The sequence below is a fragment of the Salvelinus fontinalis genome, chromosome 31, assembly GCF_029448725.1.
Source record: "Salvelinus fontinalis isolate EN_2023a chromosome 31, ASM2944872v1, whole genome shotgun sequence".
Taxonomy (NCBI): domain Eukaryota; kingdom Metazoa; phylum Chordata; class Actinopteri; order Salmoniformes; family Salmonidae; genus Salvelinus; species Salvelinus fontinalis.
The window spans coordinates 17,797,220-17,818,485 of record NC_074695.1 but is presented as its reverse complement, the minus strand read 5'-3'; the positions used below and the strand labels follow the sequence as shown (position 1 = coordinate 17,818,485).

At 40.2% G+C, this 21,266-nt stretch overlaps 1 pseudogene; it reads right to left on the bottom strand.

Annotated features, from left to right (window-relative positions):
• The window catches only part of LOC129829695 (RNA-binding motif, single-stranded-interacting protein 2-like), an 88,290-nt pseudogene that overhangs the window by 12,915 nt on the left and 54,109 nt on the right, over nucleotides 1–21,266 (bottom strand).

The following is a 21,266-nucleotide window of genomic DNA, read 5'->3' as shown; positions in this document are numbered from 1 at the left end:
CCTTCGCCTCTCTCAAGTCCATACGGGAGTTGCAGCGATGGGACAAGACTGTAACTACCAATTGGATATCACGAAATTGGGGGGAAAAAAGGGGTAAAAAGTTCATTTAAAAAAATGACTCACTAGGTTGTAAACCACCCAATGAACAATGAGGTTGTAAACCTCCTAATGAACAATGAGGTTGTAAACCTCCTAATGAACAATGAGGTTGTAAACCTCCTAATGAACAATGAGGTTGTAAACCTCCTAATGAACAATGAGTTTGTAAACCTCCTAATGAACAATGAGGTTGTAAACCTCCTAATGAACAATGAGTTTGTAAACCTCCTAATGAACAATGAGGTTGTAAACCTCCTAATGAACTATGAGGTTGTAAACCTCCTAATGAACAATGAGGTTGTAAACCTCCTAATGAACAATGAGTTTGTAAACCTCCTAATGAACAATGAGTTTGTAAACCTCCCAATGAACAATGAGGTTGTAAACCTCCCAATGAACAATGAGGTTGTAAACCTCCCAATGAACAATGAGGTTGTAAACCTCCCAATGAACAATGAGGTTGTAAACCTCCCAATGAACAATGAGGTTGTAAACCTCCTAATGAACAATGCGGTTGTAAACCTCCCAATGAACAATGAGGTTGTAAACCTCCTAATGAACAATGAGTTTGTAAACCTCCTAATGAACAATGAGTTTGTAAACCTCCTAATGAACTATGAGTTTGTAAACCTCCTAATGAACAATGAGGTTGTAAACCTCCTAATGAACAATGAGGTTGTAAACCTCCTAATGAACAATGAGGTTGTAAACCTCCTAATGAACAATGAGTTTGTAAACCTCCTAATGAACTATGAGTTTGTAAACCTCCTAATGAACAATGAGGTTGTAAACCTCCTAATGAACAATGAGGTTGTAAACCTCCTAATGAACAATGAGGTTGTAAACCTCCTAATGAACAATGAGGTTGTAAACCTCCTAATGAACAATGAGGTTGTAAACCTCCCAATGAACTATGAGTTTGTAAACCTCCTAATGAACAATGAGGTTGTAAACCTCCTAATGAACAATGAGTTTGTAAACCTCCTAATGAACAATGAGGTTGTAAACCTCCTAATGAACAATGAGTTTGTAAACCTCCTAATGAACAATGAGTTTGTAAACCTCCTAATGAACAATGAGTTTGTAAACCTCCTAATGAACAATGAGGTTGTAAACCTCCCAATGAACAATGAGGTTGTAAACCTCCCAATGAACAATGAGGTTGTAAACCTCCCAATGAACAATGAGGTTGTAAACCTCCCAATGAACAATGAGGTTGTAAACCTCCCAATGAACAATGAGGTTGTAAACCTCCCAATGAACAATGAGGTTGTAAACCTCCTAATGAACAATGCGGTTGTAAACCTCCCAATGAACAATGAGGTTGTAAACCTCCTAATGAACAATGAGTTTGTAAACCTCCTAATGAACTATGAGTTTGTAAACCTCCTAATGAACAATGAGGTTGTAAACCTCCTAATGAACAATGAGGTTGTAAACCTCCTAATGAACAATGAGGTTGTAAACCTCCTAATGAACAATGAGGTTGTAAACCTCCTAATGAACAATGAGGTTGTAAACCTCCTAATGAACAATGAGTTTGTAAACCTCCTAATGAACAATGAGGTTGTAAACCTCCTAATGAACTATGAGTTTGTAAACCTCCTAATGAACAATGAGGTTGTAAACCTCCTAATGAACAATGAGGTTGTAAACCTCCTAATGAACAATGAGGTTGTAAACCTCCTAATGAACAATGAGGTTGTAAACCTCCTAATGAACAATGAGGTTGTAAACCTCCTAATGAACAATGAGGTTGTAAACCTCCTAATGAACAATGAGGTTGTAAACCTCCTAATGAACAATGAGGTTGTAAACCTCCTAATGAATGCCAGACAAACAGACTGAAATAATACATGTGAGTTATTCGGTATGCGAGAACTAAAGCTGCAAAAAAAGGAATGCCGGAACAAAGAGGACATCCGGTATCCGCCAATCAGGATTTCTGGAAAATCAGTGAATGTATTGAAGTTCCCGCAATTTTGCAACGCTAGTGAGAACCCTTTTGTGAATGTCAGTGATCCAGCCCAAGGTGAGATCAGCTTCTCTGTGGTGTTTGGCGTGTGACGGTGATGGTTGGAACAGTATGTGTGTGGTTTTAAAGTGTGTGTTTGGTGTGTGTTGTTGATGATGTGGCACTGAGGCTGAGGTTGGAGCTGTGTGTGAGAGTTTATGGTTGCCAAATGTGTGGTTTGAGATTGTGCCGAGGGGCTGGCCGGTGGGCCGAGGCTCATGGCTGGGCCCTGGTGACTGGGCTGGGAAGGCTGGGGGAGAAAGCTGCTCAGACAGTGACGCAGCCTCCTGCCTCACCACCAAGGAGAACAGGCTAGCCCTTTGTACAGGGTGCTGAGGAAGCAGTAGCTGCCTGCCTGGACACACTCCCCGAGCACCTCTCTAAGACACACACCACTCGGTGCACACACATGCATACAAAAGTCCCCCCACACACACTCATAGGCAGGAGACGAGTTAGGGAGGACGAGACGTCTTACCTTAGCCATCTGAGCCTGGACTCCACCAGCCTTCAGTGCTGTCACTGCTTTCTGTGCTGCTGATGGACTGTCAAAGTCTACAAAGCCATAGCCTGCAGACACAGACAGACATACTTTGACTTGTGACACTGAGAAATACACAATGTGGCAACAGGCCTAGGGGCAGGAGTTAAACTGTAGCTAGGGCCCAGAGTTGTTCCTGGACAGGTAAAGGGTCACGATAATGAAAATCTCCTGGCCCTTTAAAGTACTATCTTATCTTATGCCTGACATCAACTTCTGGAAGCACTACTGTGATGTACCCAGGTAATGTACAGTACGCTTTAAATGGAGGTAAAACCTCAGCCAGGTTTGGGATCATGTTGAAGAACAGAAAAAGTCTACCGTGGTCAGATGTGGAGTTATGTAACCAATGCTCCCGCTGTCCACAGTGGTGTTATGGTTACATCATGACACACATGCTGAGAATAAACAGACAGGCGCTCTCTGGGATGTTTGAGCTTTGTGTGACATACATTGACATGTAGGTGCAGTGTGGGTGTTTGTCACAAAACACCTCTCCTCACCTTTGCATGTGTTAGTGGTCTTGTCCAGGATGGCTTTTGTGGACACAATTTTCCCATACCTGTAAAACACAAAGGTGGATGGATGGTCAGGGTTTCTAGGGACCAAACAATGCTTCTACTCTACAGACCAATTTTTTCATTACTATCATCATATCATGTTAGCAATGTTGACAGGATTGAAGTATTATAATGGCTTTGGGGTTTAATCTAGTTCAAAGTGATTACGGTATGTGAATTGAACAAATCGATCTGTGGAGATAAATGTTTTGTGAGGTGGAACGTGGTAGAGAGTAGAACCAGGGACCAATTCTCTTAAGGAATCCCACATCCTACTGGAATGCGGTTTTAACCAATCAGCATTCAGGATTAGACCCACCTGTTGTATAAAATCCAACATCACTCCATCAATGTCTATGAGGTGCATCATAAACCTGTCATGTCAAGATGGAGGACACAGTGAATTGGGGGTGTTGTTGTATTAAAAATGAACAGACATGCAGTCCCGTGATTCATGTCCTGAATGGAAATTGTAGATGAGCAATGACACACTGTTTAGTTGTGAATATAAATAAACCCATACGATTTCCTCTGTTGCTGAGCAACCAGACATGGCTGTATAACTAACTCATCTTACTCATTGGCAATTCCATGATAATGGAAGTACGCTGCCACTCAGATTTTTCACTTTAAAAAGTATACCAAACAAAAAACATTGATTTCAAAGTTTAACAAACTATAGAACTCTATGCACAAAGACTACTTTTAACAATAATCCACAGAAATGTTTACTTAACCATCTACATTTCAGGAGGAACATATAGGGTCTGTACATTGCTGTTTAGTAACGTTGCAGACTTAAAGAAGCTATACAGAGGAACATAGGGCCGAAAGCTATTGCTGTCTAGTAATGAATATTGTAGACCTAGCTTATAAAAAATGTGTGATTGATCATTAGTTTGTTGTAGCTGGATTGGTGTCTAGTTCTCTCACGTCACCCCGCTCCTCCGCTCTCTCCACTGGCTTCCAGTTGAAGCTCGCATCCGCTACAAGACCATGGTGCTTGCCTACGGAGCTGTGAGGGGAACGGCACCTCCGTACCTTCAGGCTCTGATCAGGCCCTACACCCAAACAAGGGCACTGCGTTCATCCACCTCTGGCCTGCTCGCCTCCCTACCTCTGAGGAAGTACAGTTCCCGCTCAGCCCAGTCAAAACTGTTCGCTGCTCTGGCACCCCAATGGTGGAACAAACTCCCTCACGACGCCAGGTCAGCGGAGTCAATCACCACCTTCCGGAGACACCTGAAACCCCACCTCTTTAAGGAATACCTAGGATAGGATAAAGTAATCCTTCTACCCCCCCCCCCCCCTTAAAAGATTTAGATGCACTATTGTAAAGTGGTTGTTCCACTCGATATCATAAGGTGAATGCACCAATTTGTAAGTCGCTCTGGATAAGAGCGTCTGCTAAATGACTTAAATGTAATGTAAATGTAGTAACTCTTGGTACTGTAGACCTAGCTATACCATCTCCCCTGTTTCTGAGCCAACACTGCAGCAGGGTGCAATCAGCTCCCTGCATCTCTCTAGACATGTGCATGTTCTGAAATCTCTCTCTCCTTGCCTTGGCTGTGCTGTACTGAAACGTGATCTCTCTCTCCTTGCCTTGGCTGTGCTGTACTGAAACGTGATCTCTCTCTCCTTGCCTTGGCTGTGCTGTACTGAAACGTGATCTCTCTCTCCTTGCCTTGGCTGTGCTGTACTGAAACGTGATCTCTCTCTCCTTGCCTTGGCTGTGCTGTACTGAAACGTGATCTCTCTCTCCTTGCCTTGGCTGTGCTGTTCTGAAACGTGATCTCTCTCTCCTTGCCTTGGCTGTGCTGTACTGAAACGTGATCTCTCTCTCCTTGCCTTGGCTGTGCTGTACTGAAACGTGATCTCTCTCTCCTTGCCTTGGCTGTGCTGTACTGAAACGTGATCTCTCTCTCCTTGCCTTGGCTGTGCTGTACTGAAACGTGATCTCTCTCTCCTTGCCTTGGCTGTGCTGTACTGAAACGTGATCTCTCTCTCCTTGCCTTGGCTGTGCTGTTCTGAAACGTGATCTCTCTCTCCTTGCCTTGGCTGTGCTGTTCTGAAACGTGATCTCTCTCTCCTTGCCTTGGCTGTGCTGTTCTGAAACGTGATCTCTCTCTCCTTGCCTTGGCTGTGCTGTTCTGAAACGTGATCTCTCTCTCCTTGCCTTGGCTGTGCTGTTCTGAAACTTGATCTCTCTCTCCTTGCCTTGGCTGTGCTGTTATGTGGTGTAGAAGCAACCCTGGCTGGCTGACATCCACAACCACACTCTCTCTGGGCAACACAACAGCCAGAACAGAGCCTCGTCTCTGGGTCTTACTGCCCCTCTATCTACCTAGCATAGCTATCCGAGTGCCACTGCAGGGTATAGCAACACATTAACTAAAGGAGTAAGGGCTGCCCTTGCTCTCTCTCAGCACCGACTTTACTACAGTAAATGAACATCATACTTGTTAAGGAGACAGGTGTTTTGAAAATCCATATAGCTGATGATGATATTGTAGGATTGATATAGTGAATCTATGAAGAATAGAACAAGCGGTAGTAGAGTGATAGTCCCAGAGAGTGTTTGAGAGTGTTTGAGAGAGTGTGATAACCCAGGTGTTGATATCCTTGTGAAACAAACCTCTCATTGTTCCTCAACCTGCACTGTGCTAACAGAGCCAGACAGAACAGGAAGTTGAGCCCCCCCTTGTCTTTTTATGTAGACTTTTATCCAACTGTATACAGGTATTTGGTGTGTATATATATATATATATATATATATATATATATATATATATATATATATGTTTTATATGTTATGTTTATATATCCTATTCTGCATATACTACAATGGTATACTACAATGGTGGTTTGATTGAATGAACCCAGTGTCTCAATTCCAAACAACTCTAGAGAATTGGCTAAAGGACATTCTCCACCATACTGTAAATGTGCTTTATAGCACATTTGACCTCCAAAGCATTTGACCTCAAATGTAACATTACTATTTCACATTACATTTCCTGATCTATGCAGGATGCCATCAGTTACATTATTCTTTGGCATAACATATCCATTATTTTCTAGTAACATGAACAATACGTTCATTAGTTATTTATGGATAAACATACATTTTTAATTCCAGCCCCTGTCCATAAAGGAAGCCTTTTGCCTCTTGGTAGGCCATCATTGTAAATAACAATTTGTTCGTAATTGACTTGCCTATTTAAATAAAGGTTAAATAAGAACATTTAAAAAACAATTGGAGAGGATTGGAGGGACGCCATGTGCGACTGACGTGTTTTCCGTTTGCTCCCGTGGTATTTTTAAAGTTTATGTGAATTTTGCAGCAGAACCGTATTTATTTTCATATATTATTTTGGTGATCCCTTCCCGTAAAAACCAAGACTACTTTACTTCCAAATGTCAGCATGTCGACGAAACATAAGGCTAAAAGCATGACTTTGAGAAAACCCGGCCTACAAGACACACTCTCATCACCGCCCTCTCCTGAGCCTGACGGCCCGGGGACTGACACTTTACCCGGGGGGGGCGGCTTGGCCTGGCGGCGCTGAAATGAACATTCTCGAGGCCATCAAACTACTACGCTCTGAGATAGTTGAAATGAAAACGGAGGTGGTTAATACGATTGAGGCCCGAATAAAGGAGGTTTCTGATACTTTAAAAGCAGATCTAACCATCCTGCGGAACGAGACGGTGCCAGCAATCACATCACTCAAAACAACAATGGCGTCGCACACTACAACGATTGCAGCACTGGAGACCTCCGCTACAAATGTCTCCGACTTAACTACATCCCTGGAGGCTGACGTGAAACGCCTCGCTGCGGATTTGAAAAAGGTGAAGGAGAGCTGTGTAAGTTTAGAGGGATTCTCTCGCCGCAATAACCTGAGACTTGTATCAATCCCAGAGTCAGCGGAAATGCCTCGCGCCACGGATTTCGTTTCTGGGCTGCTGAAGGATGTTCTTGCCTTAGATGAAAAGCCCCTGATTGATCGTGCCCACCGGTCGCTGCGCCCAAAGCCCCGGGATGGGGAGAGGCCCCGTGACATAATTCTTCGAGTGCACTTTTTCCATGAGAAGATGGAGATTCTCCGACGAGCCCGCAATACCACTCTGAGCTTTCAAGGACAGAGCTTCTCCATCTACCAGGACTACTCCCCCACTGTTTCCAGGCAGCGCGCAGCTTTCGGGCAGGCCAAGCGACTACTTCGGGACCATCCAGGTGTGAAGTACGGTCTGCGATTCCCGGCCCGTTTATGGCTATCTCATGATGGTAAAGACTACACATTTGATTCTCCGGATGAGGCTCTCTCTCACATTCAACGTCACATCAAGAAGTCTTGAACTTGCTCATAGTTCAGCAACTGTTGCTTGCGAACTGTGGATAGTAAGTAACCCACCTGTGGTACAATTATGTTTAGCTACAACATGCTAATTTTGTATAGTTGGGGAGTTGGCGAACCCATTCAGGCTTATTTGATGTGATTAAATGTTTTGATCATCTAGTGTGCTTGCCTTACAAGCATTCAGTCATTTTAATTTCATTGTATTGAGGTTTTACTTTACTCCTGTGTTTCTAGGCTGTCTTGCTCACCTATTCAGTTTGTTTACATAGTGTCTCAGTGACTCAAAATATTCTTGGCTATTTGTTTACTACATCCGTTTGCATTGACCCAGTAAACAGTAAAGGCTTCCCGAGGCGACACGTTTTTTGGGGTCCTCACTTAAATTTTAAAAGTTCTGAGCGTCATTTATGCCCAGCAAGCGTTCAACGTTGCGCACACGTTGTTTTTTGGTATTGGTTGTAAGCTGTCTCAGCATTCGACTAGACAACTATTATAATAATAATCATTATTGTTATTTTTGATTGTCTTACTACGATTTCCTTACTTCAAATTAGGTCTTCGGCTGAGAGCCTTTATACATTTTATTTATTTTCTCTCTCAAATGCCTGTTATAAGACTGGGAATATAATTATATACATCTACAAGTGGTGCTTTTGTAATTTCGTTTGCACAAGGGATTCACTTTTATTTATTTTTATTTAAAAAATTATTCTCTTTTTTTTTTTTGCTGTTTGATCCACTAACAAAACGCGACTTTAAAGAGCGGGACTGTGGGTTTAGGTTTAAGACCGCACTCTCACAGACATACTGTGCGAAGAGAACATGTTCTATTTAGGCTTGTACCTCGTTTGGGGAGGTATTGTCTGGGATGGGGGGAGGGGGGGGGGGAGGGGTTGAATTGTTCAGTTCTAATGTTGTCATTCTGTCTTTTTCGTTTTTTTTTCTGTACTTTTTCCAAACATCTACCACCGTACATTATTACTCTGAGACAAGTTATTCTGGGGTTTTTGGGCGCTCATTGCTTTTCCATTCTATGCTCTAATGACAGGGTTGTATAACGGGAATGCCCAGAGGGGCCGAAACAATGCGATCAAGTACATTTCGTGGAACATCAAAGGGGTTAATAACCCAGTGAAGCGTAAGAGGGTGTTGACACACTTAAAGGGTTTGAATGCAAATATTGCATTTCTACAAGAGACTCACTTGAGGACTGGTGAGCACTTTAGGATGCGTAGGGACTGGGTTGGTCAAGTGTTCCACTCTAACTTTCATAGTAAATCAAGAGGGGCTGCCATTTTGGTTGATAAAGCTACTCCCTTTGTAGCTTCTGAGGTTATCGCTGATCCTAAGGGACGATACATCATAGTAACCGGTAAGCTGTTTTCTACCCCTCTTGTGTTGGCTAGTGTTTATGCTCCCAATTGGGATGACACAAGTTTCATTTCTTCCTTTTTGTCTGCTATACCCAATTTAGATTCTCATTTGTTGATTTTAGGGGGGGATTTCAACTGCAAAATGTCCCCAGTTCTTGACAAGTCCTCACGAACAACTACAGGCCCATCTAAATGTGCCCTACTTATTCAAGCCTTTCTTCAGAAATATGCCATGTTTGAGGCCTGGCGTTTCCTACATCCTACAGATAGACAGTATTCCTTTTATTCTCATGTCCATCAAACATACTCCCGGATTGATTACTTCTTTTTGGACAAAAAACTTCTGCCTAACCTTCGGCAGTGTACTTACAAGAGTATTGTTATTTCTGACCATTCACCATTAGTGCTTGAACTAGAGTTTCCCCAGCGACCTCCTATGTGTTATCAATGGCGTCTCAACCCCATTTTACTCTCAGATAAGGAGTTTGTCAATTTCATTTCTTCTGAAATCACCTTATTCCTAGAAACTAATTCAACACCAGGTATGTCCTGCTCTACCATATGGGAGTCTCTCAAAGCATACCTACGTGGCCAAATTATCTCTTATACAGCCAACCAAAACAGAGTTCGCTCTCAGCGACTTCGGGACCTGAGCGAATCCATAGCCACATTGGATGAGAAGTATGCTACTGTTCCTTCCTCTGATCTGCATAAAGAGCGCCAACTACTCCAATCTGAATTTGATGAGCTTTCTACCAGGCAAGCTGAACAGTTACTCTTGCGAGCTCGGTACAGAGTGTATGAACAAGGCGACAAGGCCAGTAAACTCCTTGCACATCAGATCCGTAAGTCTGAGGCCTCACGTTTAATCCCACAAATAAGGACCCCGTCTGGTGCCACCACAGTTATACATAAAGAGATCAATGATCAATTCAAACAATTTTACTCTGCGCTATACACCTCTGAATCCCCTCAAGACCCTTTGCTGATTGATTCCTTCTTTAATGGCCTGAATATGCCTTCAATTGATACAGACACCCATGACTGTCTAGAAGAAGAATTTACACCTGAGGAGATTGCAACAGCAGTGTCCGCAATGAAAAGTGGTAAATCACCGGGTCCGGATGGTTTTCCAACCGAATTTTACAGGACGTTTTCTGGTCTGCTTTGCCCATTCTTGTCTCGACTATTTGCAGAGTGCCTTGATACCTCAAAGCTACCGCCTACTCTTTATCAGGCTTCAATTTCATTACTATTAAAGAAAAACAAAGACCCCCTGGAATGTGGATCCTATCGCCCAATCTCGCTTTTAAACTGTGATTACAAAATTCTAGCCAAGCTTTTAGCCATCCGTATGGAAGGCTCGCTGCACCAAGTAATACACTCTGACCAGTCTGGCTTTGTGAGAAATAGGCATTTGTTTTTCAATATTAGGCGCCTTATGAATATACTGTACTCCCCAGCGTCGGAGGACCCAGAGGTAGTGGTCTCACTTGATGCAGAAAAAGCGTTTGACCGCGTTGAGTGGGATTACCTAACAGCTACCCTTTATAGATTTGGCTTTGGTCCCAAATTCATTGCGTGGATAAAGATTCTTTATTTTTCCCCCATGGCTTCGGTACGGACTAACAACTTGTCCTCTGACTATTTTCCCTTGCACCGCGGATCCAGACAGGGCTGTCCACTCTCCCCCTTGTTGTTTGCTTTGGCAATCGAACCTCTCGCCATTGCACTACGCTCTAATGATGCCATTCAAGGAATAATCAGGACGGGCTCAGAGCAGAAAGTCTCGCTATATGCGGATGACCTCCTTTTGTTTATCTCTAACCCTGATACCTCATTGCCACGCGCCTTATCTGTTCTTAAAAGGTTTGGATCAATCTCAGGGTACAAGCTGAATCTAGGCAAGAGTGAGCTTTTTCCTGTAAACAAGGCTGCTTTAAAGTGCTCTTTTACAAGTTCTCAGTTTAGGATTGTCCGGGATCAATTCACCTACTTGGGAGTTAAAGTGACAAGGAAATATTCAAATCTGTTTCAGGAGAACTTGGTTGCTCTAGCAGACAGTTTGAAACAATCTTTTACTTTTTGGAAGTCGCTACCTCTTTCTCTTATCGGAAGGATTAATGTCATTAAAATGAGTGTGTTGCCCAAATTTCTATATTTATTTCAATGTTTACCCATTTTTATTCCAAAATCTTTTTTTATTTCACTGGATCAAACATTCATGCATTTCATTTGGGATGGCAAGGTACCACGGATTGGTAAAAAACATTTACAGAAGCCTAGGTCATTGGGGGGTTTAGCTCTACCAAATTTTCAGACATACTATTGGGCTGCAAATTTCAGAGCCCTTCTGTACTTGCTGCAGACTGATCCTACTGGCCCCAGACCACTCTGGGTCCAGATGGAGTCTGAATCGTGTAAACCTGCTGCACTTTCTTCTGTGTTGTGCTCGTCTCTCCCAGTGTCCCTAGGCAAAAGGTGTGTCAACCCAATTGTAAAGCAGTCTCTTAAAATTTGGAATCAGTTCCGTTTAGCCTTTGGCCTCCGAGGCTTTTCTCTATCAGGCCCAATCAATCAGAACATTTTATTTCCTCCATCTTTGAATGATGGGGCTTTTGGCATCTGGCACTCACTAGGCCTCTCCTCACTAGCCCAATTATTCTTTGATGACACATTTGCCTCTTTTGCTCAGCTACAGGAAAGGTTCAACCTCCCCCAATCCCACTTTTTCCGCTATCTCCAGACTAGGAACTTTGTCAGAGCTAACACACCTGAATTTCCCCATAGGCCTGCGAATACAGCTATAGAGAGCATCTTGGAGCTGAACAAGCTTCCTAGGGGCACAATTTCAGATGTATATGCAATCATTCATGACTTACAGAACCCCTCTTTGGTGCCTTTAAAGACTCGATGGGAAAAGGATTTGGGGGAGGAACTTGGGGAAGACACCTGGGAATCTGTACTGCGCAGGGTGCATTCGTCCTCTTTTAGCACTAGACACAGCCTCATTCAATTCAAGGTGGTTCACCGTATCCACTGGTCTGGGGCCAGACTTGGAAGAATATTCTCTGATTTTGATCCTACCTGTGTCAGATGTAAAATTGAACCAGCCACACTGTTGCATATGTTCTGGGGCTGTCATAAACTGTCAGGTTTCTGGGAATTAATATTTAAATGTTTCTCTGATATATATGACACTGTTATAGATCCGTCTCCCCTTACAGCCCTTTTTGATGTACTGCCCATAGGTACCCCCCTGTCAAGAATCCAGTCGGACACTGTTGCTTATACAACTCTTTTAGCTAGACGGCTAATACTACAGAACTGGAAGATGGCAGCTCCCCCATCTTATACATCTTATACATATTGGGTGAGAGATGTGTTGTGCTCTCTGAAACTAGAAAAAATTAAATTCAATTCACGTGGGAACCCCAAACTGTTTAATGAGGCTTGGGCTCCATTCCGGTGTTACTTTAAACAGTCCATCCTCTGATGGCATTCCTATTAAAACCAAAATAAGTCTGTATTTGACCCCCCTGTGACTTACTTAGGGGTTGGATGAGCATTTCTCTGTGTTTTTTCTGGGGGGGGGGGGCATTAAGGTTGATGTGCTTATTGATTGTGACCTGCGGATGCCTTGTTCATCTTGCCGGGGCAGAGACTAAGGTGTGAGCTTGTTTTTCCCAGTTATTTTTATTTTTAAAATTTTGTTCACGCCTACATAAAATTATTATTATTCATTTTTTATTTTAAAGCATTGTAAACTTTTCATTTTTGGTCCAGTGGATGGTTGGTCTGTGGCCTTGACTGTCTGTGAGTGGTTGCATTTCTCCACCCCATCCCTTGACTGTTTACAGGAACAATGGTGAGGTGGTTGCTCTGTCCCTATACTATAGATTGCCCCTTTAACCTTTGTAGCCTTCTGCCTGGTGTGTTTAACTTGTCTAAAGTATGGTGTCTTTAAAGCTATTTTTTTTAAATGTATTATTTGTTTTTTTTTCTAGTTGAGTATATTATTTATATTGCTTTGTCTTGTCTGTGTGTGTAAAACTTAATAAACAGAGTTTACAAAAAAAAAAAAAAAAAAAAACAATTGATAGTATTGCTCTGTGTGCACATGAAAAAAAAACTTTAAAAACTGCATGGGGGCAAGTTAAAGGTTGGTCATGGCTCACATCAACACCATTACCCCAGAAACCCTAGACCCACTCCAATTTGCATACCACACCAACAGATCCACAGATGATGCAATCTCTATTGCACTCCACACTGCCCTTTCCCACCTGGACAAACGGAACACCTACGTGAGACTCCTGTTCATTGAGTACAACTCAGCGTTCAACACCATAGTGCCCACAAAGCTCATCAATAAGCTAAGGACCCTGGGACTAAACACCTCCCTCTGCAACTGGATCCTGGACTTTGACGGGCCACCCTCAGGTGGTAAGGGTAGGTAACAACACATCTGCCACGCTGATCCTCAACACGGGGGCCCCTCAGGGGTGCATGCTCACCCCCCCCCCCCCCCCCCCGTACTCACTGTTCACTCATGACTGCACAGCCAGGCACGACTCCAACACCATCATTAAGTTTGCCAACGACACAACAGGCCTGATCACCAACAACAACGGTAAGACAGCGTATAGGGAGGAGGTCAGAGACCTGGCAGTGTGGTGCCAGGACAACAACCTCTCAATGTGATCAAGAGAATATGTGATTGTGGACTACAGGAAAAGGAGGACCGAGCACGCCCCCATTCTCATCGACGGGGCTGTAGTGGAGCAGGTTGAGAGCTTCAAGTTCCTTGGTGTCCACATCACCAACAAACTAACATGGTCCAAGCACACCAAGACAGTCGTGAAGAGGGCAAAACAAAACCGAATCCCTCTAAGGAGACTGATAAGATTTGGCATGGGTCCCCAGATCCTCAAAAAGTTCAACAACTGCACCATTGAGAGCATCCTGACTGGTTGCATCGCCACCTGGTACGCCAACTGCTCGGCCTCCGACCGCAAGGCACTACAGAGGATAGTGCGAACGGCCCAGGAATCCAAGATTCCTGCCATCCAGGACCTCTATACCAGTCAGTGTCAGAGGAAGTCCCAAACAATTGCCAGCCTCCAGCCACCCTAGTCATAGACTGTTCTCTCTGCTACCACACGGCAAGCGCTACCGAAGCGCCAAGTCTAGGTCCAAAAGGCTCCTTAACAGCTTCTACCCCCAAGCCATAAGACTGCTGACTAGCTACACGAATGCCAACCTGGATTATTTGCATTGCCCCCCCGCATCCATTTTTACACTGCTGCTACTCTGTTTATGATCTATGCATAGTCACTTTACCTCTACCTACATGTACAAATTACCTTGAATAACCTGTGCCCCCGTACCCCCTGTATATAGCCTCGTTACTGTTATTTTATTCTTGCTACTTTATATATATATTTTTTTTAACCTCAGTCTATTTTAGTAAATGCTTTCTTAACACTTTTTTTCTTCTTAAAACTGATTGTTGGTTAAGGGCTTGTAAGTAAGCATTTCATGGTAAGGTCTACTCAGCCATGTGTGAGGAGAGAACCCAGAACTCAATCTTTTAAATACTTTTTCTGTTCTTGATTAGGCTGGCCTGGTGCATTGGAGCCAATGGAAGAGTCTCACAAGTGCCCATCTGTCACACAATTGGCATGTGCAATCACGCATTCAAATGATTTGGATGAAAACAAATACTGTTTGAACCCAGCTTTGGGGGTTCTGCCTCCTAGCCCCTGCAGAGCGCTTCTTTTGGTGGCTGACTGGCTCTGGCCTGGCTCCAGCTGACCATGGGCGCTGTGCTACGCTTGACACTGTACTCAGCTCTCTCACACATGGCTGAGTCTCCTGCCCCTCCAACCTGCCTCTCTCCACATTATATAGCTACGGAGTCAGACCTCCCATCTGAATGCAATAGTAGACAGGCATCTCTCCATTGTGCGACTAAGGATTACCCCATCAGAGCTCAGAGCGCTTTACCTCGCATGGAGCAACTGGCAGTTGGTGAGTTATGTCAGCTACACATTGGGGGATAGGGCTGTGGTTTTCACTTCATCAATTTCATGACTTTTATTCAGGTTCTTCCCTGTATCACCAAGCTCTCTATAGAATATATACACAGTAGACCTTACTGCTCTCTATAGAACATATACACAGTAGACCTTACTGCTCTCTATAGAACATATATACAGTAGACCTTACTGCTCTCTATAATAACATATATACAGTAGACCTTACTGCTCTCTATAGAACATATACACAGTAGACCTTACTGCTCTCTATAGAACATATATACAGTAGACCTTACTGCTCTCTAAAGAACATATACACAGTAGACCTTACTGCTCTCTATAGAACATATATACAGTAGACCTTACTGCTCTCTATAGAACATATACACAGTAGACCTTACTGCTCTCTATAGAACATATATACAGTAGACCTTACTGCTCTCTAAAGAACATATACACAGTAGACCTTACTGCTCTCTATAGAACATATACACAGTAGACCTTACTGCTCTCTATAGAATATATACACAGTAGACCTTACTGCTCTCTATAGAACATATACACAGTAGACCTTACTGCTCTCTATAGAACATATATACAGTAGACCTTACTGCTCTCTATAATAACATATATACAGTAGACCTTACTGCTCTCTATAGAACATATACACAGTAGACCTTACTGCTCTCTATAGAACATATATACAGTAGACCTTACTGCTCTCTAAAGAACATATACACAGTAGACCTTACTGCTCTCTATAGAACATATATACAGTAGACCTTACTGCTCTCTATAGAACATATATACAGTAGACCTTACTGCTCTCTATAGAACATATATACAGTAGACCTTACTGCTCTCTATAGAACATATATACAGTAGACCTTACTGCTCTCTATAGATTATATACACAGTAGACCTTAACGCTCTCTATAGAACATATACACAGTAGACCTTACTGCTCTCTATAGAACATATATACAGTAGACCTTACTGCTCTCTATAGAACATATATACAGTAGACCTTACTGCTCTTTATAGAACATATATACAGTAGACCTTACTGCTCTCTATAGAACATATATACAGTAGACCTTACTGCTCTCTATAGATTATATACACAGTAGACCTTACCGCTCTCTATAGAACATATACACAGTAGACCTTACTGCTCTATATAGAACATATATACAGTAGACCTTACTGCTCTCTATAATAACATATATACAGTAGACCTTACTGCTCTCTATAATAACATATATACAGTAGATCTTACTGCTCTCTATAATAACATATATACAGTAGACCTTACTGCTCTCTATAATAACATATATACAGTAGACCTTACTGCTCTCTATAATAACATATACACAGTAGACCTTACTGCTCTCTATAATAACATATACACAGTAGACCTTACTGCTCTCTATAATAACATATATACAGTAGATCTTACTGCTCTCTATAATAACATATATACAGTAGACCTTACTGCTCTCTATAATAACATATATACAGTAGACCTTACTGCTCTCTATAATAACATATATACAGTAGACCTTACTGCTCTCTATAATAACATATATACAGTAGACCTTACTGCTCTCCATAATAACATATATACAGTAGACCTTACTGCTCTCTATAATAACATATATACAGTAGACCTTACTGCTCTCTATAATAACATATATACAGTAGACCTTACTGCTCTCTAAAGACCATTTATACAGTAGACATTACTGCTCTCTATAGAATATATACACAGTAGACCTTACTGCTCTCTATAATAACATATATACAGTAGACCTTACTGCTCTCTATAATAACATATATACAGTAGACCTTACTGCTCTCTATAGAATATATACACAGTAGACCTTACTGCTCTCTATATTAACATATACACAGTAGACCTTACTGCTCTCTATAGAATATATACACAGTAGACCTTACTGCTCTCTATATTAACATATACACAGTAGACCTTACTGCTCTCTATAGAATATATATACAGTAGACCTTACTGCTCTCTATATTAACATATATACAGTAGACCTTACTGCTCTCTATAATAACATATATACAGTAGACATTACTGCTCTCTATAGAACATATATACAGTAGACCTTACTGCTCTCTATAGAACATATACACAGTAGACCTTACTGCTCTCTATAATAACATAATACAGTAGACCTTACTGCTCTCTATAATAACATATATACAGTAGACCTTACTGCTCTCTATAATAACATATATACAGTAGACCTTACTGCTCTCTATAATAACATATATACAGTAGACCTTACTGCTCTCTATAATAACATATATACAGTAGACCTTACTGCTCTCTATAATAACATATATACAGTAGACCTTACTGCTCTCCATAATAACATATATACAGTAGACCTTACTGCTCTCTATAATAACATATATACAGTAAACCTTACTGCTCTCTATAATAACATATATACAGTAGACCTTACTGCTCTCTATAGAACATATATACAGTAGACCTTACTGCACTCTATAATAACATATATACAGTAGACCTTACTGCTCTTTATAATAACATATATACAGTAGACCTTACTGCTCTCTATAATAACAGATATACAGTAGACCTTACTGCTCTCCATAATAACATATATACAGTAGACCTTACTGCTCTCTATAATAACATATATACAGTAAACCTTACTGCTCTCTATAATAACATATATAAAGTAGACCTTACTGCTCTCTATATTAACATATATAGAGTAGACCTTACTGCTCTCTATAATAACATATATACAGTAGACCTTACTGCTCTCTATAGAACATATACACAGTAGACCTTACTGCTCTCTATGATAACATATATACAGTAGTCCTTACTGCTCTCTATATTAACAGATATACAGTAGACCTTACTGCTCTCCATAATAACATATATACAGTAGACCTTACTGCTCTCTATATTAACATATACACAGTAGACCTTACTGCTCTCTATAGAATATATATACAGTAGACCTTACTGCTCTCTATATTAACATATATACAGTAGACCTTACTGCTCTCTATAATAACATATATACAGTAGACATTACTGCTCTCTATAGAACATATATACAGTAGACCTTACTGCTCTCTATAGAACATATACACAGTAGACCTTACTGCTCTCTATAATAACATAATACAGTAGACCTTACTGCTCTCTATAATAACATATATACAGTAGACCTTACTGCTCTCTATAATAACATATATACAGTAGACCTTACTGCTCTCTATAATAACATATATACAGTAGACCTTACTGCTCTCTATAATAACATATATACAGTAGACCTTACTGCTCTCTATAATAACATATATACAGTAGACCTTACTGCTCTCCATAATAACATATATACAGTAGACCTTACTGCTCTCTATAATAACATATATACAGTAAACCTTACTGCTCTCTATAATAACATATATACAGTAGACCTTACTGCTCTCTATAGAACATATATACAGTAGACCTTACTGCACTCTATAATAACATATATACAGTAGACCTTACTGCTCTTTATAATAACATATATACAGTAGACCTTACTGCTCTCTATAATAACAGATATACAGTAGACCTTACTGCTCTCCATAATAACATATATACAGTAGACCTTACTGCTCTCTATAATAACATATATACAGTAAACCTTACTGCTCTCTATAATAACATATATAAAGTAGACCTTACTGCTCTCTATATTAACATATATAGAGTAGACCTTACTGCTCTCTATAATAACATATATACAGTAGACCTTACTGCTCTCTATAGAACATATACACAGTAGACCTTACTGCTCTCTATGATAACATATATACAGTAGTCCTTACTGCTCTCTATATTAACAGATATACAGTAGACCTTACTGCTCTCCATAATAACATATATACAGTAGACCTTACTGCTCTCTATAATAACATATATACAGTAAACCTTACTGCTCTCTATAATAACATATATAAAGTAGACCTTACTGCTCTCTATATTAACATATATAGAGTAGACCTTACTGCTCTCTATGATAACATATATACAGTAGTCCTTACTGCTCTCTATATTAACATATACACAGTAGACCTTACTCCACTCAATAATAACATATATACAGTAGACCTTACTGCTCTCTATATTAACATATACACAGTAGACCTTACTGCTCTCCATATTAACATATCTACAGTAGACCTTACTGCTCTCTATAATAACATATATACAGTAGACCTTACTGCTCTCTATAATAACATATATACAGTAGACCTTACTGCTCTCTATAATAACATATATACAGTAGACCTTACTGCTCTCTATAATAACATATATACAGTAGACCTTACTGCTCTCTAAAGACCATATATACAGTAGACATTACTGCTCTCTATAGAATATATACACAGTAGACCTTACTGCTCTCTATAATAACATATATACAGTAGACCTTACTGCTCTCCATAATAACATATATACAGTAGACCTTACAGCTCTCTATAATAACATATATACAGTAGACCTTACTGCTCTCTAAAGACCATATATACAGTAGACATTACTGCTCTCTATAGAATATATACACAGTAGACCTTACTGCTCTCTATATTAACATATACACAGTAGACCTTACTGCTCTCTATAGAACATATACACAGTAGACCTTACTGCTCTCTATATTAACATATACACAGCATACCTTACTGCTCTCTATAATAACACATAGACAGTAGACCTTACTGCTCTCTATATTAACATATATACAGTAGACCTTACTGCTCTCTATAATAACATATATACAGTAGACATTACTGCTCTCTATAGAACATATATACAGTAGACCTTACTGCTCTCTATAGAACATATACACAGTAGACCTTACTGCTCTCTATAATAACATAATACAGTAAACCTTACTGCTCTCTATAATAACATATATACAGTAGACCTTACTGCTCTCTATAATAACATATATACAGTAGACCTTACTGCTCTCTATAATAACATATATACAGTAGACCTTACTGCTCTCTATAATAACATATATACAGTAGACCTTACTGCTCTCTATAATAACATATATACAGTAGACCTTACTGCTCTCCATAATAACATGTATACAGTAGACCTTACTGCTCTCTATAATAACATATATACAGTAAACCTTACTGCTCTCTATAATAACATATATACAGTAGGCCTTACTGCTCTCTATATTAACATATATACAGTAGTCCTTACTGCTCTCTATATTAACATATATACAGTAGACCTTACTGCTCTCTATAATAACATATATACAGTAGACCTTACTGCTCTCTATAATAACATATATACAGTAGACCTTACTGCTCTCTATAATAACATATATACAGTAGACCTTACTGCTCTCCATAATAACATATATACAGTAGACCTTACTGCTCTCTATAATAACATATATACAGTAAACCTTACTGCTCTCTATAATAACATATATAAAGTAGACCTTACTGCTCTCTATATTAACATATATAGAGTAGACCTTACTGCTCTCTATAATAACATATATACAGTAGACCTTACTGCTCTCTATAGAACATATACACAGTAGACCTTACTGCTCTCTATAATAACATATATACAGTAGTCCTTACTGCTCTCTATATTAACATATATACAGTAGACCTTACTGCACTCTATAATAACATATATACAGTAGACCTTACTGCTCTCTATATTAACATATACACAGTAGACCTTACTGCTCTCCATATTAACATATATACAGTAGACCTTAGTGCTCTCTATAGACCATATATACAGTAGAGCTTACTGCTCTCTATAATAACATATATACAGTAGACCTTACTGCTCTATATAGAACATATATACAGTAGATCTTACTGCTCTCTATAATAACATATATACAGTAGACCTTACTGCTCTCTATAATAACATATATACAGTAGACCTTACTGCTCTCTATAATAACATATATACAGTAGACCTTACTGCTCTCCATAATAACATATATACAGTAGACCTTACTGCTCTCTATAATAACATATATACAGTAAACCTTACTGCTCTCTATAATAACATATATACAGTAGACCTTACTGCTCTCTATATTAACATATATACAGTAGTCCTTACTGCTCTCTATATTAACATATATACAGTAGACCTTACTGCTCTCTATAATAACATATATACAGTAAACCTTACTGCTCTCTATAATAA